The sequence below is a fragment of the Siphateles boraxobius genome, unplaced genomic scaffold (assembly GCF_051911475.1).
Source record: "Siphateles boraxobius isolate OS27281-9 unplaced genomic scaffold, OSU_SipBor_1 5, whole genome shotgun sequence".
Classification (NCBI taxonomy): Eukaryota; Metazoa; Chordata; class Actinopteri; order Cypriniformes; family Leuciscidae; genus Siphateles; species Siphateles boraxobius.
Genome location: NW_027509141.1, coordinates 20,022,412 through 20,043,333, shown reverse-complemented (window position 1 = coordinate 20,043,333; position 20,922 = coordinate 20,022,412). Strand labels below are relative to the sequence as shown.

The window sequence follows — 20,922 nt, the reverse complement described above, 5'->3', positions numbered from 1 at the left end:
GCACTGGTTTGAGATGTGCTGTCAGTGCCATTAATCTCTGTGACCTCAAAGCTGAAACCCGGGGACTTGAGGACACAGGAAAAAACAATGAAATTATTACCAGTTGAAACAATATTCCCAAGAAAAGCTTTTATTTGAAACATTTTAATTAGGGGAAAATTAAGAAAGACCTGGAATATTTCTTAATAAATTGCCAGCTTTTCATTTTATATGCATAGCAGGCATGACAAATAAAATTATTAATAATAATTTTATTTGCAAAACACCCGTATTTTTATTTAAATGTAATCAAATAAAACAATTCATTTCCAAAAAGATTTCCATCTTAAAAAATGTGAGTGTAATATTTTATCCATTATGTTAAGATGAATATTATACATTATTGAGACATGATTTTTTTTTTTTTTTTTACCGAATAACAAAATAATCACGCTCTTGCACTTGTATATAGTGGCCACTAGATGGCGGTACAACACCATTAATAATTCTGTATCATTTCTTTCGAATTTCCACCCCGACGCTGATGTCTCGTCTTTCTTACACGCTGCATTCATCCTAACTTTATTTGTATTAACTTTATTTTTTTTTAACTCTCTAAAGTTTGTGAAATCCATCCATGGCGTTATATATTTATGTTTAGGGCCTTGTTTTGATAGTTTTAACACTTTAGATATTATCTGCTCTCTCACTGAGTTTCTCACAGTCTTGTAACTTAGCCTACCTCTTATACGCACTTGTCAGAGGTAGGCTTAAAATTTAACAACCGAGAGACAATGAAAGCAACGTAACTTTATCATGATAAAGTTACTTTGCTTTCATTGTCTCTCGGTTGTTATAGAGAGGCTAAATGAGTGTGTGCTCAAACACAGACAGTTTATTACAAACGGCGGGCTGCACTTGCTCTGTAATTACTGCTAGTAACAGGAGAGTTATAGTCGCGCGCGTGAAGGATTATTCTCCGTCTCAGTGCTTTCTAATGATGAACCCTACACAGCTAATAACGCCAGCCTTTTCCCTTCATATCTTATTCAGTGAATTCTTTCTCCGCGCGCGGGTGGCCTTATTTTGTCGTGTTTAAAGTAATGGGATGTCACTGGTGGAATTGTTTGGGAGTGAGCAATTATTACCGCCCTCCTTACCCTCTCTTCTGCTGAAGAAATGTGCTCCCCAAACCCTGTATCCTCCTCATACACACTGCAACATGTAAACGAGCGCCGTTGCTCTTACCTCCGAGGAAATATGATGATTATAACGCTCTTTCCTTGAAATGTATGTCTTTTCTGTTTCGGAAAGGTAATTTATGAAGTCAATTTCTTAATTTAAATGATTATATTATTATTATAAGAGTAAATTAATTGCATGGTGGTGTCATCTGAGGCTAGATGTAAATGTTTTTATTTAAAGTTGTATTTAAATAGTGTATTTATAGCCAATAAGGTGGATATAGCTGTGCCAACTGTGTTAAGAAGTAACAGGGTTGACAGCTTTTGTTCATTTAGTCATTAGCTTTATCTCTATACATCTAACTTTCAGTAGTAAGTTGTAAAAAATGACATGATTAGTGATAAATGGCAAATTAGGTTTTTACATGAACTCATCAAAATAATGTAGCATTGTTATAAGCTATACAAGATTCAAGTCAGTTTAATATAATTTAAGTTTAAATGACTTAAAAACTAAGTTGATTATACTTAAAAGTTTTGGGCAGCAACTGAATGTAAGTTTTTAATTTAAAATATGTGGAACATTGTTACAGTGTACAAAGTTGAGCTAACCTCACAAAACACATAGAGCTAGTGACAAAAAGAAGAAACACTTGTCTTCGAAGAGTTTATTTAATCATTTTATAAAGGGTATATCATTAAAAAACGGCAATGGTTACATCTAAATTACCTGATTTTATTAAAGTCAAAAATATTAGTCATCATCCCTAAGTAAAAACACTGATTTATACCAACAAAGCAATTTTCAGCATTAAGTCAGGTAGAAATAGCTCTTTATTGTAGTTATTGCAAGTTACCACTTTTTACACTGTAAAAGGATCAATGTGTAACATTTTTAAATGGAATATGTGCAATGAAATCTAAAATTATACAAAGAGACAAATTACAAATAATAGCTTTTATTTTGTATTAATATTAAATATATATATATATATATATATATATATATATATATATCAGTAAAAATAACTATTATTTTATTATTTCCATATTATTTTCTAAATAAATACAAATTAAATAAAATATTAAAATGTTTTTTCTTGATGCCTTTAGTAACACGTTGGTGCTAGTTTTTTATTGTCACTGTTTGCACATGACTTAAAATAACGCAGTTCATGATTTAATGAAAAAAGAATATTTATTGCCAAAATCTGTCTGGCTGTTTGTGGGCCCAACTTTCCTGTCTGGCCCTGCTGACTTTTGGCTCTATATGATACACAGTCTCTTTTATCCTTCTTCCCTGAGTGTCAATATTTCAGGAAATGAATTTTCGCTCTGACTTTCGAACAGAGTGCTACGCAATGATCCTTCGGCACTGTTCAGTTATGATTCTCCCATTCTTGCCTGCTTTGGAACCTAGATTAGATTTGTTTTTTATCATCCATCACCCATTTCCATTGTCTTCATGCATAATATCCATTATCCTGCATGTATCAACGTGGCTTAATCTGATTCATCTCACGAAGAAGAAAAAAAAATTCTCACCACTGAACAGAAATAAATCAATTACCAACGGCTCATCTTACATACCCACTTCTACAGGCGTCCCACAAAGCAAGAAAACATTCTCTTTCAGAGGATAAATGTGGAAATATTGATTGTGTTGGAAGAAATATTCCTCAAGTTATGATCAGACATTTCCATAATGCTCAGTCCTCCGAGAGAACAATCTCAGAAGGAAGAAGTCTCAGCGGGGATCCTATAACACAAGCTCTCTGATAAAAGACATTTGTGCCCTTTCCTCCAATTCGACTCTGTCAGCATTATTACGACTTGTATTCTCTCATATGCCAGTTGTACATTAAATGCTGTAAGTTATATGCAAAACTTTCATTCTTGGAGCTGTCAGTTCTTCTGAAGCAGCGAACTTGCTTGACTGACAAAAGGAAGTCCATTGTGAAAACAAGATGTGCTGTCCGTGGTGCTGAAATGAACTCCATACTCTCCAAATGTAGCTTTGTAGATTATAGGCTACATTGTATTTATCCTTTCCTCATAGAGATGTAAATGACAGAATATTATGCAATGAGAAGAGCAATTATCAATTCCATGTTACATATTTGACACATGTACTTATATTAGGTGCATTTATGGGAGGAATATTAATTGATATACCTGATTGATGATCTGATCAATCAAGACAGATGCTTCTCCTCACTTCATCACTTGTTCACTAGCCTATAGCCACATCTAAATATTCTCCACATGGCGCCACAACATGTGATGACTCCTTACATTCTCTCCGCAAAAGTGCAATTGGCCAGCAATTTTGCCCGAGGTCCGTGAAAACAAGTAGCGAACATCTAGAGCTTTACAAGGTTGTTCGTGGTTAATATTTTATTAGCTAAATGTCCGGCCCGAAGAGGATGTTCAATGTTGAAAATAAATAGCATGGAATATTGAGTGCAATGGCAGTACTTTTAAATTGAGGATTCAAATGGGTTATATTTCTTGTTGTACCGAATACCCCTTTTATCTCTTTTTTTATACGTGAAGGAGACAAAGATTCCAATTTCCTAGCCGAGACGACCGGGGATTGGAGACGCATATCAAAGGGTAGTTGGTGTGTAGGTGGCTTAACCCAGGACTTTTATATCCCTTCTTAAGTCAGACGTAGTGCGATAATGAGTAAATAAAAAAAATTCAGGGGTATCAGATGTTAAACCTCTAAATGACCTTTGGGTATACGATATGGTATAGGGGCATCCAGAACTGGTTTATGATGGAAACCGTTGATGGAAATTTCATTTCACCTGCCAGGCTCAACTTTGAGGGGTGTCAGGCTGTGATTGGCTATTGATAACATCATTTGGCACATGATAGAAATCTTAAGAGTCCCCGGCTATGAGACTGAAAGAAATAGACAAAATCGATCTTTAAAGGATTAACCTGTTTGAGCGCATGGTAAAAACCAGACTGCGCTTCGAGGCAGGGCAGGTTGGAGGTGTAAAAAATTTAAAACCTTTCCACTCTTTTTGCCTGGCTGTCGTTATAGTACAACCACTCACTTCAACACTTGTAAGCTATGACATCAGTTAGCGTGGCTACTTGAAAGATCGCGCGCGCGGGGCGGGGGTGCAGCCGACGCACGTGCGCGGAATAAGCAAGGCAAGTTCGCAGTTCTCTTGTCAAATCGATCGCAGCTCGGGAGGAGTGTGCGAGGCGCAGTTATCATCGCACACTTCCTCATCACTCACAGTCCCAGTGGTTCCGCAGGAAGACAGCTGTTAATAACCTAACAAGCACGCCTGGAACATTATAAGGCCATTAGTCTACTAACCTCCATATGGATTTACGCACTTCTTTTCTGAGATTCAATCGCTGAAGGTGCTTTTCGCTTTTTCTTTTTCGTCCTCTCTCGTTCATTCCGTCGGTGATGTTTGGCGAAGAGATTCACAAAACAATGGGCAAATTCGGTTCATGAACTCTTCGTTTCGCTCTCCGTGTGATGGACAGGCGTCTATCGAGTTCGAGCTTGCCTGGAGTTAGAAAGTGAGCTCGTTTAAAACAAACATCTGTCTTCATACTCCTGTTACATTTGAAGCAAGGAGAATGCCCTCGCTTGCATAAACGGAGGTAAACTGCTTTTCATTCTCTCTTTTGGGTCGGTCTTCGGGTTAAACTGTGACATTGATTAGTTGTTGGCTGCAAATTGATATTGGTTGGGTTTCCATAAACGCTAAGCAGAGCGTTAGTCGCACGCAAGTAGCGCGCTTTCCCAAAAGCATCGTTATTTGTAGCACGTAAAACGTTCGTAAATAAAGTCCAATGTGTGCAACTTAAACTGTTTTTTTGTATCCGTTTTTGCAGTATATCCGAGTCAAAGGGATAATAAATAGTGTGAATGCATCTTGATCATCATTACAAACACGAAAACAATTGTTAAAACTCTTGATGAAAATCTAATTTAAAACGATCCTCTGCAGTCTGCGCATGACACGTGACAATCTTAAATTGAACTGGCATAACTTTATGCGGGCCTTTTATTTTATATTAAAACAATATTCTAAACAAATGATTTGAGTGACAGCGTGACTAAATGAGCGCCTCCCACTAGTTCTTCCTCCTCCTCCTCCTCCTCCTCTTCTTGTTCCAATGGCAGGTTCACATGTTGCGTGGTGGCAGTGCATGAGGCTTAGCCCTTAAACCAGATGATCTATGAATACATATGCATTGTAATGCTAATACTGTTACGTTTCCTATAAGTGAGAAATCAAATAAGTGAGAGCTACCGATACCCTTTATGATGATCCGTGTAACGCGCGCTGCCATTTATTGTTCATAAATGTTAAATAACTTTTAGCGCATCTACAAGATGATGCGCAATTTCCATGTTTGGCAGTATTTGCGCACACTTGGAGGCGAAAATCTCCAAAGCATATTGGACATAATTTCGGCCTTTGTTCACCATCTTTGGACCTTAAACCACCCTTAACGACGCACTTAAAGTTCTACTTCTCAGCTGAAGAAAAAGTATAACTACAATGTCCCCCCACTCATGTAAAGAGCATATAAGGGGTTTAAAACGCTTTAAGTAGTGATAAAAGTTAGATCACACGTTAGCCAGACTGCGTATTTTCACCTTTCGCCAAACAGACGGAAACGAACAGAAGTTGCGTTTGCCAGAGGAGGTAACCATAACAACTCCGCGCATCGCCCGCTTTTCATCGCGATCGGTTTTCTGGGCTTTACATAAAACGTAACAAATATGACTTAATCATATTTGCATACCACAAATTAAAATAAATAAATAAGTTTAAAGACAAAGTGTAAAGACAATTTACACCGCGCATAGTGGCGAGAACAGATAGCAGTTTGCGCAGCGCGAGATGAACGTCGACAGATGCGCAAAAAAAATACATTTACATTAATCAATGATTTACTTGAATTATTTTTAATAGTCGCCCCACCTTGAAGCCAGTGTATTTGCACACTGTATGATTGCTTTATTGCGTAAGGAAACTTAATGAGCGATCAGTTTGGGTTTCTGAGCTGCTTATTAGCACCTATCGAAATAGCGATTCGCTGATCTGGCGCCTTTAACGCGCTTTTAATGCTCTCTAGAAGGATTAGAGCTGCGCGGCTGAAGCGCGGCTAAACGCACCGACCTCATCACATCATGTAGCAATTGCTTTTCATCTTCATCTCCACCTCTTTCCCGCTTCCCTGCCATTTGTTCTGTCCAATAAGTATTGAGAGCGAGTAATTATTCCCCCTTAGTTTCGCTTCCTCCGCGACGCGCTGCAGAGACAGTCGTGTCATTAGTTCAACCGAGGTTGGGCGAGAATTGCAACGCGACTTAATTGTCATCGACACTCACATTAACAGCCAAGCAGCACAGCTGAGCCTAGCGGAGATTGCGCAATGAAACCTGTGCGTAAGAAGAGCTGCACATGTGTTTTTCCAACTCTGTCACGCACACAGTCACCCCTTTCATTTGGGCCTTGAATCACAGTGTTCCCTTTGAGCGAGATGTAGGAGAGAAAGAGTGTGTGTGTGTGTGTGTGAGAGAGAGATAGAGAGAGCATGTGCACCGTGGAAGAGCATATCTGGGCGGCTGCCTGCAGTCGATTGGTTTCCCTTCTTGATGTCAGTTTCTGTGTCTTTGCATTAACTCGTAACCTGCATCGCTATTTTCTTTTCTTTTCTTTTCTTTTCTTTTCTTTTCTTTTCTTTCATCTTTTTTCTTTTGTGTTTTATGGTTTTCTTGTCACATGATAACAAAATGACTACCAGCATCAATCTTTTATTAATATGCCCTAATACAATTGCAGTTGACCTTGAGCGCGCGCGCGCACGCACACACACACACACACACACACACACACACACACACACACACACACACACACACACACACACACACACACACACACACACACACACACACACACACACACACACACACACACACACACACACACACACACACACACACACACAGTCAAATCAAAACATTTTCAGACACCATATCATTTTTGATATTTATTTACTATTGGGTGCAGGACATCATTGTTCATTTATGTAAGTGAGGATAGCCAAATTAAAGTAAACTGTGATATATTATATCCCAAAATTCTTCATACCGTGGACTACCAGTAAAATGTATACAAATTTGAGACCAAAACTTATTCAGACACTTTGACCTGACCATGTTTTGCTGAAGTGTTTTTCTTTAATTGCTAATGCGACCTCTTTACACCACAGACTGAACAAAATTAAGCATTGACTGGTAATTGGTCAACCTAAATTGGTATTATCTAGTTGTGTACTTAAATTTAACAGCTGACAGCTATTCAACCTAATTTATTTGGGAGACAGTCTAACAGAAGGATGGCCAAAACCAGTGAAATATCAACTGATTTGATACAAGTTCTTGTCATATTTTATTACCATTTCTAAACTATAGTGAATAAACTATACTAATGTATACATATTATATAGTTCTCATTTAGTAAGTACATGCATGGGAGGAGTCGTGTTCATATATACGAGGGAGGGAGGGGTGTGGTGGGATGGAGAGGGGGAACGAGGGACGCTCGGGGGGATCTCTGATAGATAAGGCACGGATTGTGAGCAGCTCAGCTGGTCAGATCTGCTCTCTGAGCTCTGAGCTGGCATTAGCCAATCCACTCTGTGCTGCCGTGATGGATGGATGCTCTTAGAACGGACAAGGACCGGGGAGAGGCAGAGTGAGAGAGCATCACACAAAGAGAGATGGTGGGAGGGTCATTAAAGAGAAGGAGGGAGCCATATAAACCGAAAGGGGTTAGAAAGAAATTAATGATGGAGGGAGAGACAGAGTGGGAGATTCACGAGGAACAGAAGGCAGTGATGGGAAAGTCTCTCATCTGTAAATGAGATTGTCCCTGATGGCCATTTTCTCCCCCAGTTCGCTCATTCTTCTTTCCCTCACAAACCTCATTGCTCCGCTGGACGCAGGTCTCAATACAGGGGACCGCGAGTGCTGACAAGTGAAAAACAGATACTGGAGGGAGTCGGGCCTCGGGAGACTCTTTCGTATTTTCCCCTCTCTCACCTAGTCACTTCACACCGCTTTGCCCTGAAACCTTAAAAATCAAGGGAGGTCTGAGAGGGCACATTATTCAACAAAAAAGTTTAAGGGAAAGAGAGTTGAAAGCACAAAAATACATCAGAGCTATAAAATACTAAAGCAAGTTTGTTCACAGAGGATTCACACATAGGAAACAGATATTTTCAAAAATTCACTGTCGTCCATATCAACGCTGTATCAGACTCATCCAGGTAACTGAAACCAGTACTTTCATGTTCACACCGTGGACTTGCTCTTTCTTGTTTCATACAAACTCAACTGGCAGCATCTTGCATCTCAGTTATTGACTGCAGTGAAAATCACCTCAGATGACTTAATATTAGTGTAATATAGTGCGCTGTTGGTGTTGTTGCTTGGTTAATTGTTTGGCTCATTATATTGTACTTTTAGTATGATAGCTTTTAGAATAGTAACCTATACTGGTAAAATTATACAATAGTATATATATATATATAAAAAAAATAATGAAATAATTTTAACTCATCATTTTCATTTCTATTTAGTTATTTATTTAGTGAGTAGCTGTGTAAAATGCAGGTTAATTCTCAAACACGTCAATACTTGATAAGTTTTGTCTGGAAAGAATCTCATGGTATATGTATACGGGTCATTTATAGAGATTTAAAAAAGAAAACGTAGTAAATAGAACATAGCGTACACATTTGCAAAAAATAAAAAAATAAAAATCAGGGTGGTACAGCATGACCATGATTTTTGTTCATGATATTATTTGTAATACCTTGACTGCACCATAGTACTTTTTTTGTAAGGGTACTGCATGGATCATCCTATCCATTATCTCTTCTATCATATTTTTTTCCCAATGACATAGCTTTACAATTTTTACTGTCTGTCCTGATGGTATTAAACAGCGTCGAAGCCCTCCTGCTTTTCTTCAGTGAGTGGCGGTTTGGATGGTTTATTCCACTCAGAATGGATGACACCCATTTCAGTGGGATTTGCTTTAAATAACAGGCTAAAGGAAAAAGCTCTTTGGCTTTAGCATGGGATACATCGAATAGGGATGCACGTCTGATCTGAGCAGTGTCAGTGAGAGCTGTCAGATTTAAATTAAAATATGTTGAGGTGTTAACACAGCAGAAGGCAGCGCTATTGTGTTAAACACACACACACACACACACACACACACACACACACACACACACACACACACACACACACACACACACACACACACACACACACACACACACACACACACACACACACACACGATTAGATTTTTGAGTATAATCAACTTAAATCCTTTCAACTTAAATTACATTAAACTGAAAATGAGCTGAATCTTGTAGAACTAATTGGTTAACTTATTTTGATGAGTTAAAGCAATGTAAAAACATATATTGTCATAAATTATTGATCATATAATTTTTTACAGTGCTCTCTAGTGGATTGTAAAGTAATGCCTTCAGTATTCAGGTTACAACTCCGAATGAAAAGAATAAGCTATTAAATGTGCATCAGTTTTGTGGGTTGCTTTAAGTGCTTTTGTGGCCCAAGCAAATGGAACCAAAATGTTGCTTTTCAATTGTACAGATTCTCAGTCAGCTCACAACAATCTCCATCGATAAACCTGTTTTGTCTTTTCAGTGGCTCGTATGCGCTTTCAAACCTATTGTGAGGATTGAAATCTCAAGAGGTGGAGAGTCTATAAACTACATGTCTAGGCTTCTACGCACACCTGATGACAAATGCCGTTTTGATGAAAATACATGGTGAAAATCATCTGACACGTGCATTTGTCACCAGAGTACAGACCTTGAGCCATTCTAGCTGTATTAAAATGTGCTTCAATATATAACAATTCAGGGGCGTCATGCACTTTTATGAAGAGGCACGAAAGACAGACACATTTAACAAACGGTCCCACTATATTAAGTGTCTTTAACTACTATGTAACATTTAAACTAATCATTTTATATAATACACTTATTGTGTACATTCATATTTTCACATTGTAGGCTACTTATATTTTAAAATACCTGCATAAAATTACAGCTATAATTAATTTATGTAATTACATCTATAATTGCAATTTTGACCCTTAAACCTTAACACACCCATAAACCTAGTCATATCACCAAACCTGTCTCTAACCTTACCCGTATCCCTCCTCAATAGCAGCAAAAGTGTTTTGCAATACAACATGAAAACAGTACATTGTCCCTAAAAATGATTTTTGATGTAAGTACATAGTTAAAGACACCTAATATAAAGTGTGACCTACAAGGGTCTCTCTCTCTCTCTCTCTCTCTCTCTCTCTCTCTCTCTCTCTCTCTCTCTCTCTCTCTCTCTCTCTCTCTCTCTCTCTCTCTCTCTCTCTCTCTCTCTCTCTCTCTCTCTCTCTCTCTCTCTCTCTATATATATATATATATATATATATATATATATATATATATATTCACATAAGTGAACACACCCATGCTAAAGTTGACTAAAAAAAGGGATACAAAATCATCTTGTGAAAATTAAATTGATCTTAATGTCTTAATTAAAAAAAAAAAAGAAGAAAAATCCAACCTTTAAGGACACCAATTTTCTTTGTGAATGAATAATGTATGGTAAATAAATAAATGTTCTTCCTTAAAATACAGGGTGCATAAGTCAGGACACCCCTATGTTAAATTCCCATAGAGGCAGGCAGATTTTTATTTTTAAAGGCCAGTTTTTTCATGGATCCAGGATCCATGCATCCCGATAAAGTTCACTTGGCCTTTGGAATTAAAATAGCCCCACATCATCACGTACCCTTCACCATACCTAGGGATTGGCATGGTGTTATTTCAGTTAGACTAATAGCTGGTTTGATTTGCATTGAGAGATGATCTTATGGAAAGTACCCCATCCCAATCTCTCACTGTATATACAGGTGGAGAGTCTATAAACTGTTTGTGTTTGTGTGTGCAAGTTTACACCTCTTTGTGTGTCTGCGTTTGTAATAGTTATGATTAATCCGAATGATGGATAGCTTTATTGTCTGTGTGATTAACTATACATTGGTTTGCTTACTGCAGTCGAGTGAGAGCATCTCTGTGCACTGTAAGGTGTTTAAAGCATTAAGTATGATTTATTAAAGCAATAAGCCACTCAAGACCATGCGTTACACTGATTATACTACAGCTAAGAGACGATAGAAATAAAGCTGACGAAACCCATTTCCATACCGGCGTGATGAAACCGATCTTCAACCGGATGGAAGCTGGATTAAATGTTTGAATGTTCCGATCCCAATCTGACTTCTGACCTGTGATGCCGCCTGAATTGTAATCACACAGTGTTTGTTTGATGGCCAGAGAACTGTCCCACCGGCTGAGTCGCCTCTGGTTTGCTTAGGGGACACTTAATATTCAACAATTTTACTAATCTTACTGCATTGACACCATTGTATGAGAACTGTAGAACTGCAACGATTTTTCACTGTGCCGAGTTATTTGGGAGTTTGGTTTGAGTGTGTGTGTGTGTGTCTGTGTCCTTATGTGTATAAAAGCCAGTGTGTGTAAAAGGAGGGAATAAGTACGAGAGGTTAGACGGCCGCGCTCCCGAGGGAACACAGCAATTCGGTGTTACACTCCAGAGCCCCACAGACAAATTAATTCACTTATTGACACCGCTGACACATCTCAGTGACTTTGTAAAATTAACAATTGATCACACTCACTTGCTCTTTCTCTCCTTTTTTTCTTTTCCCGTCTCCGTTCCCCCTTTCTCCTTCGGCCGATCTCTTTGCACGCCTGGCACGTTTAGTCATTATTATAATTACGCGGCAGCCTGCAGGAGTCTGGGCATTAGCGATAGAGGGGTGTGAGATAATCGGGACAGTGGCCGGCCTCAGCACGCCTTTGCAGGGATGAGGACAAGGAGAAAGACCCCGGCTCCGACAGCAGCGGACCAATCTCATTGATTGTCCAAGTCCACATCCAAACAGGACATACTGGCAGGGTCACCAAACACAGGGACAATAAAAAAAGAGCAGTGCATTTATCACAGAGAGAAAGAGAAAGAGGACACAAGTAGAATATGGTGACAGACTGTTTGGTTTTACTGCTGCACACTTTCTGACTTTTGTTTCCTTCATGTGGTTAATCAATTGTTTTAATCTATGAGACAGATCAGAAAAAGTTTTATTTTAGATCTGCTGTCAGTAGACTTTGCACTAATCCACAGATCCATGAATGGTTTTGTGTTTCTACATATTTTTGGCTGGGGGTCTTTTCCCCAGTCAAGTCTTCATTCTGTATTGATATTCGGCTATTGTGATTCTCAGTGCCCCCTTAAAATTTTGCTTTTATTTGCTCAGTGGTTACTTGGTTCCCAGATCTGACTCACTTAAGCATCATCTTGGTCTCAGATGTTTCTCCTAAAGTTCCTACAAAACAATTTTGAATTTTTTTGAGTTAAAATAGAAGTTTAGAGCTTTATAAAATAAAATTTAAATTGTGATTTTGGAAGAATTTGAGGATAAATATTCAAATTCATAATGTTAAGATCTCTTTTAAAAGGGTCTTTTTTTAGGAGAGAAACTGGAGGAGAACTTGCATTTTTTTTCTAGTTAACTTTTTTGCTGTCTAATATAAACAATTAAGATAATAAAGAGATCTAGCTTATACTTTTTTGCACTAATGGTCATTTCTGATCCAACGTAAAGTAATTGCAACAATTTCAGACACTGTAAAGTAACTTTTCAAAGATTTTTGGCTTGTGTGCTGAACTGATGGTGAGGTTTTTTAGAGTCGGACAGATGGCTGAGAGATGTTGGTGCACCATGCTGTCAGGTGGTAAATGGTGTGATTGTAAAAAAAAACCTGATATTTTTTTGTGTGATTTTTCTTGTGGATGTAATATGCTTGAGAGGAGCAGATTGTACTGCTTTAGGGCAAAACGTTTATTATCCTGTAAGTGCTGTAGTAGTTACGCTATACCTTCATAAAGCGCAGGAAACGTCTAGATTTATCATTTAACACACACAGTGAAATCTAATGGAGGACTTCATCCTTCTGTTCATAACTAATTCTAATTAGAAATTATAATAATTGTTTTAATTCAGACCTTATAAAAGGTATTTTTAGAAATGAATGCAGATTATTTAGTCTTTTGTAATTCGCTGTTCCTTTTGAGGGCCTAATGGTTTGGCTAATGTCTGAGTGTCACAGTCTGGTTGTAGTGAAACCCACGAAAAAGGAGAATTTAAACAAATAACTCATTAATAATTCCACAAAGAAGAAAACCCTGGAGATAACTCGGAGAATAACAAAAACACAACCATCTCAACATAAAATAATACTGGAAAAAGGAACTCAGGACTTAAATAGGAGCAAACAAGGGTAACTGATGACAAACAGCTGAACAGAATCACTAATCTAGGAAACCTAACCTAGGAAACTAATCAGAACTAATGTACATCCTTCAAATCTAACAAGGGAACTCAGGCAGGATCAAAACAGGGTAAAAACAGCCTCTGAACACGACACTGATGACATTTTTCAGTAATTTTTGCCACAGAAAGTAACCAAAAGCACAAGCAGTCACATACAGTACAAATTAAACAATTTGTTTAAAATGCCGCAGCTTGTGAATGAACAAATGAAGCAGTGAAGCATCTCATTTAGTTAAAATGTGGTCATCATGCTGATCTTCATGGAGCTTGTACATCAGAGCAAAGCTAATTGGACAGTTATGAGCGTCTGGGCTGTCTCAAGACACAGCAGTGAGAAGCAGAACCTCAGCAAATGAGCTGTGAGCTCTGAATGTGATTTCAGGGTTTAAATGTGATGTGTTGAAATCTTATGAGTGCTTTTTTAAAGTTATAAGGTAAGCATGTACGCGCACATACACGCGCACACACACACAGTCCTGGAAGGAAAGACTCTGGTTACAGATATTTCTTTTTGCTGGGTCTGTGAGGAAATGGAAGAGCGGGGAAAAAAACTGTCTGGCGGAGTCATTGGATCTTGGGGACTGTGACTCCAGTCTGAGCAACAGGCTGTGGATGGGACTTAAGTGCAATGAAGATCAATTCTTCTGTAACTTTAACTCAGTACCCTTGTCATCATATTACCCTTGGGCTTGAAGCTGAAGAAAAAAACCCAAAAAACTGTAGAGCCGACAGAGTATTGCTTAGATACATAGTTTTTTATACCTGAAACACACCTGCTTACAAATACAGTTTTGGTGATGATATATAGTGATGATGGGACGGTTGATACCAGGGCTCCGATGCAGTTTTCAAAGCACTATTGTATCACACACTGTACCGATGCTTGTATCGAAATGATAATACCACGTGATTGATGACGTTTGAAGTTTTGCAGTATCGTAAGGTCAGGAAAGCTGGTTTGAAAAAAAGTGGCGCTTCGCGACCTCATTTGATGCATAAAAAGGGAAATGATTATGGGGGAGGCATTATTTATTTAATTAAATGATTTAACACTACACTTCCCTATAACATAATTTATATTTTTCAAAAAACAGAACACCCAAAATGTGTTTTCTATTACAATTAGCCTGCTATAGGCCTAATTATGATCACATACTTGTATGTTTTATATTATTGATCAATATGTGAATCCGTTGACCAGGTTACTCATGACTGGAGTTGAGGCCTCATTGGCACAAATTAATTTAGATGAGATTAGATAAAACTGCATTGAGATTGATTCCACTCGTGTCACAGACTTCCAAAGCTTTGCTTGTTCACATGCTTTTTCTGCTCTGCGGTGATTTGTTAGATATGGTGGAAAAAACAAGTGTGAGCACCAAATGTCACCAATACGCATTGTGTTAAAAGTTTCGAGTAATGCTTCTTTTTTCGGCACAATTTGATGAAAGCCTCGGTTTCCCATCACTATTAGTAAAATTTGTGAAAACGTTGTCTCTTCTTACAGTTACGCATAGTCATTTAAAAATGGCAGTATAAGATCCATTTGCAATAAGAACGTCTTTAATGATAAACATAACCAAAGTAAATCCAATGCAGGGCAAAGGGTAAATCCAAAACCAGAAAATTCAAACCGGAGGCTAAACAGGGAAACAGAATCGACAAGACTCACGTAATACGTCATCCACTCAGGACAACACCAGACAAAGAACAGGAGAAACACTGGGGTATATATACACAAGGGGAGATTGGCAAACAAGACACACCTGAGAACAATCAGGACCTAATCAACAAGAAAAATTACAAACCATGACGCAAAACAGAAAAAAACTATCATGGAGTCATGTACGTTTTAGGCCTGAGAGACATGGTAAAAAAAACAACAACACTTTAACAAATTAGGATTTCCATAAAAGTCAATAGTCTAGTCGCAAAACAGTGTTCATTTAGTGTGCAAGCAGACCCAAGTTCAAATTCTGAACTCTTCTATACAGTTTACAATTAGCAAAATAGCCTACTATCACCATGCAGTTTCTGTTAAATGGAATAGAGAAGCTTTGATATACCGATTCGATAGCTCATAAATGTCATATAAATTTGGTGCATGATGGTGGCTAGAAATTCTGTTTAAACCAAGTAAATTCTCTCTCACATTAAGACATGTGAGGGAGATGTAATTTCGACTAGAACATTTTAGGCAAACATTTTGTTAACCTATAATAACTGTCAAAACTTAATTACAAAAGACACAGGGTATGTTTTATTAACAAAGTTCTATATAAACTTTATATATATATATATATATATATATATTTAGTGTGTGACCACTTTAGTGTGTGAAAAGGTAAATATAATGGTAAAAGTAAATGTATAGTCTTTTGTCGTCTTGTAGATTAAATTTAGAGGGAAAATCTGTCACTGCTCCACTGCTACACACACACACACACACACACACACACACGCACGCGCGCACACACACACATGTAAATACAGATTGAAATGAGACGCTTTATAGTGCACGGTGGTGAAATTGCCTGTTTATCTCCAGTAATATCGGCTGAGTGAGAGCTGATGTACTCATCTGCAAGCACACTGATACGGCAGGGTCAGCAGTGCGGAAACTCCCCGTGTCCATTCGGATTGGCTGACGGAGCTTTACTGCGAGCTTCCCTGCAGTTGCTTGTGCACATAAACGCACGCACTGATATTGCCTGGAGACGTAGGAACGCAGCAGGCTGGAAATGTTTCAGTGAAAAGCCAGATAAATGCACCGGTGGCCTCGGCCTCCAACCGCATTTCAATATTGTGCATTTTCCCCGAAATCCGAGATGCTTTTAAGAACTTCTGTTGGCCCTCTCGCCGTTTGGGCTCATTTTCGGCGGGGCCTCTCATCGGAAAGATAGAGTTGTTTGCAAGGGATTCATTTTTCTGCTCTGTTTGAGTCCCGGAGCATGAAATGGTGTATTTACGATCAAGTATGTTGTTGCAAATGGCTTGTGTGTGTGTGTGCGTTTGTGAAAGAGAGAGAGCAAAAATGAGTGAGAGAGTGACAGGGCATGAGGAAGCTGACAGAACCACAGGAAGTTGATGACTTTTTTTTTTAAACACGTTGTGTCTCCAGGTCCAACTTACACATGTACAGTATTACCCTGTGGCATAACATTAGATAATATAGTGAAAGGACTAGAATAATCTTAATCCGCTTACATGTGTACATTGATCCTTTGGGTACAGGAAAATGTTACATTTGGATGAAGGTTAAATTTCAAAATAAGATTATAATACTAGATTATACTGTCTGTTTAAAGTAGGGCAAAAAGTCAATTAGTTAAAGCCAAAGGGTGTAATACTTTATTCTGTACGACTTAAAGAAATAGTTCACTCAAAAAACAAAAATCTGTCTTTATTTGCCTACACTCATGTCTTTCTGAAGCCGTGTGACATTATTTATTCTGCGCACGAAAGGAGGTCATTTATTAAAAATTCACTTATAAAGAAATGTGCACTTTATACACCTGTCCAGTAGGTGGGAGAAATGGTAGAAAAATATACTTGCTGCTTTGGTGTTTTAAAGGCTTTTGGCAAACTAATGTATAGGTGAATTTTGCTACCTACTGTAATGGAGTATAAAGCACTGGCTGGCAGAGCACAGTAGAGCAAAGACTTTCACCAAAAATCATTGAAGCAATTTGAAAATGATCAATCAGCCACATACAATTTTGTTTGGGGACTCTCTTGAGTTACAAATTATTGTCATTTCATTGAGTTTACAAAGAAGAAAGTGAGTCATACAGGTTTAGAAGGATATGAGTGAAAGGTAATGATGATAATATTTTCATTTTTGAGTGAACTGTCTGTCTTTTTAATATATTTAAGTTATAGATAGCCATCAGCAGGGTGATTTCCCCAAAACTTGTAAAACCATCTGCTCTATAGTGCTTTCAAAACTTTTCGCTGTTTGTTTGAGAATCCTGACCCACCCATCATAGTCATAAATTCTCAAGCAATATTGTAAAGTCTGGGGTGTATCCATCTTTTTGTCCATATATATATTAGGGCTGGGAAAAGATTAATCACGATTAATCGCATCCAAAATAAAAGTTTGTGTTTACATAATATATGTGTGTGCACTGTGTATAATCATTTTGTATATATAAATACACACACATGCATGTATACATATTAGACATTTTTTTATTTATATATAAAATATTTGTATATAATATAAATTATAAATAAATATATACAGTATATACATGAAAATATTTCTTAAATATATACATGCATGTGTGTGTATTTATATATATACAAAATAATTATACACAGTGCACACACAAATATTATGTAAACACAAACTTTTATTTTGGATGCGATTAATTGCGATTAATCTTTTCCCAGCCCTAATATATATATATATATATATATGTGTGTATATATATATGTGTATATATGTATATATATGTATATATATGTGTGTATATATATATATATATATATATATATATATATATATACACACACATATATATATATATATATATATATATATATATATATATATATATATATATATATATAGCGTTATACTGTTATCTACTTTGCTATAGACCTTAAAGTGTGGTCACAATTACCACTGCATGGTGAATTTCACGCAATTAAGAGTTTCGCATGAGGGTGAAAGATGTCACAACATGTTCAAGTTGGTCACATGGATTCTCCATGCTGACCAACAGAAATAGGGCTGGTTTGAAAGTGACTTTGGTGTGAGCTGTGCTTTATACATTACTACACTATTGAGACAACAGACCATGTTGCTAATATGCCCCTTTAGTCAGGGTTGCAAATTGTTCAGCTGAAAAAATATCTTTCTAAATGCCTTTTAGAAGACAAAAACTCCATAAAACAAAAAAGTTTGGGTTCGAAAATTACATGCATCTCAAAAACTATGATGTGTTAGAAAATTAGATATGAAATGGTATCATCATATACACACCCTCATGTCATTCTAAAACTGTATGACTATCTTTCTTCTGTGGAACGTAAAAAGAGTTATTTTGATAGATGTCTTAGTGTTTTTTTATTTTTATTTTGTCGATACAATGGAAGTCAGTGGTCACCAAAACTTTTTAGTTACCAACATTCTTTAAAATATCAGAAGAAAGAAAGTAATGCAGGTTTGGAACAACACGAGGGTGAGTAAATGACAAAATTATAATTTTTGTGTGAACTATCCCTTTAAAGAAGGTACAAATCATTGAACAGGCTGTTTTTCAGCTTAGTTTTCATTAGCATAAAATTAAATAAGCTATCTAGCATATAATGTCTTTTAGGTGAAATTAAATTCTACAGAAAAGTCAGCCAGTTTAACATCTCAAATAGTTATTTTTAAGCTGATTTTACTCTTTCCTTCCAATTTGCTTGTCGCATTAGTAATAGATAAACAAGCAGTTATCAACAAACCAATAGTTCTTTCCTCAATTTGTTTTTCATGCTATTGCAAGACTGATATGTCAAGAAGTCTAAAAGGGTTTTATTATCATCAGCCAGCCAGGCATGTAATATTGGAGTCCATTTCATTTTAGTGCACCCCATTTTGGAGAGATTTGGAAACTCAATTCACAATTCACTGGTTAATTTAAATGACTCCGTCTTGCAGGTATGAACAGTCGGGGCTGTGCTTTATTTTTGACAGGAAAATGGGCCAAGTATTCCACCTTGGGATGTGTGCCGCGACGTGTCACCTCACCTGCATGTGTGTTTATACTTAATGCTGAAATCTGGGCAGGAGATGCGCACATTAAATGCAGGGCACAGTTCTTTATCTTAGTTAGAGGTGTTTTTGAGCCTCTGCATGTCAATGAAGCGCGGTTGTGCGCGCCTGAGTGTGTGCATGGCTTTGTGTTTGTCATTAAGGTTAAGCCAAATGCAAATCAAAGCAATCTCCTGACAGACCTTCCTACGCAGACCGTCCCACTTCACGTAATGATCACCTCGGTCTGTTCTGGTGAAGAGTCCTTCAGTTAATACACTAATAAATACCACACACACACTTTCGCCTGTGAGCAAAATACAGGTGCATTTGCATGAGTTTAGGGCAATTAGAGTTGTTGTGCAGAAGAATGGTGTGGAGATAACAGGATGATTCACTATGTCATGACTGTGGACGGCAGTTTATGTATGTGTGTAAAGGTGCGTTGTCAGCTTTTGTGTGTATCCTAGTGCACTCTGTTATGGGTTTTGTTAATGAATGTATCAGAATAAAAGGTGGTTATTAATGCTGTTGTGTGTCTGTCTGTGTAAAGAGAATGGACATCGTGCTGTTGCCTGTGGCTTAGCATGACTAACAATCACACACACACACACACACACACACACACACACACACACACACACACACACACACACACACACACACACACACACACACACACACACACGATTGAGGTCTCCTTTCATGGGTTCATTTTCATTCAAAGCAATTCTCAGTGTATCCACAAGGGGACAGAGTGACCTCATTTAGATCTATGGGGGAAATCTCTAGAAAAACATTTACAAGTCATATGCAACACACACACACACACACACACACACACACACACACACACACACACACACACACACACACACACACACACACACACACACACACACACACACACACACACACACACACACACACACACACACACACACACACGGCATGTCTATACATATATGAAAGAAGCAGAGAAAAAAGAGAAAATGAATGCATGTGTATGTGATTGAACTTGCAAGATCGGTGGTCTGTGTGAGTGTGTGATGAGGTTGTGAGATCACTTTGAGCCTGGGGGTAGGTGAGCTACAGTAAACAATATATCAGTCCCATCTCTGTGACCTCAGCGCCTGTGTGCGTGTGCGGGGTTGCCTTTGAAGAACAGGGGTTGCATCGGGCCCTGAGGGTGGATGGATATCCCTCTCTGAAGCTGCCCTTCTTTTGCTCATCCCATCTCTGTTTCTCTGTTGCTCCGCTCCATCGGTACTTTTATTCCTCTCTCCCTTTCTGTCCTCAGACCTTACACCTCGTCTCTGGCCTTTTTTATTTCTTTCCTTTCAATCTCACATTTCATCAGCGCTGTTCTATTATCATATTCTTCACTTTATATTCTCACATATGTAAGATTATCATTAATTTCCACACATTATGTGTTAAAATTATTTCTTTTTTTAAACAAATAACAACTGTATATGAG

At 37.7% G+C, this 20,922-nt stretch overlaps 1 protein-coding gene across 1 annotated transcript in view; it reads left to right on the top strand.

Annotated features, from left to right (window-relative positions):
• Positions 1–4,362: 4,362 nt before the first annotated feature.
• tafa4b (TAFA chemokine like family member 4b) overlaps positions 4,363–20,922 on the top strand; it is a 61,294-nt gene continuing 44,734 nt past the window's right edge. Inside the window, exon 1 of the mRNA XM_077203101.1 lies at positions 4,363–4,799. The gene's annotated coding sequence lies outside the window, so the exon portion shown is untranslated. The remainder of the gene's footprint in view (positions 4,800–20,922) is intronic.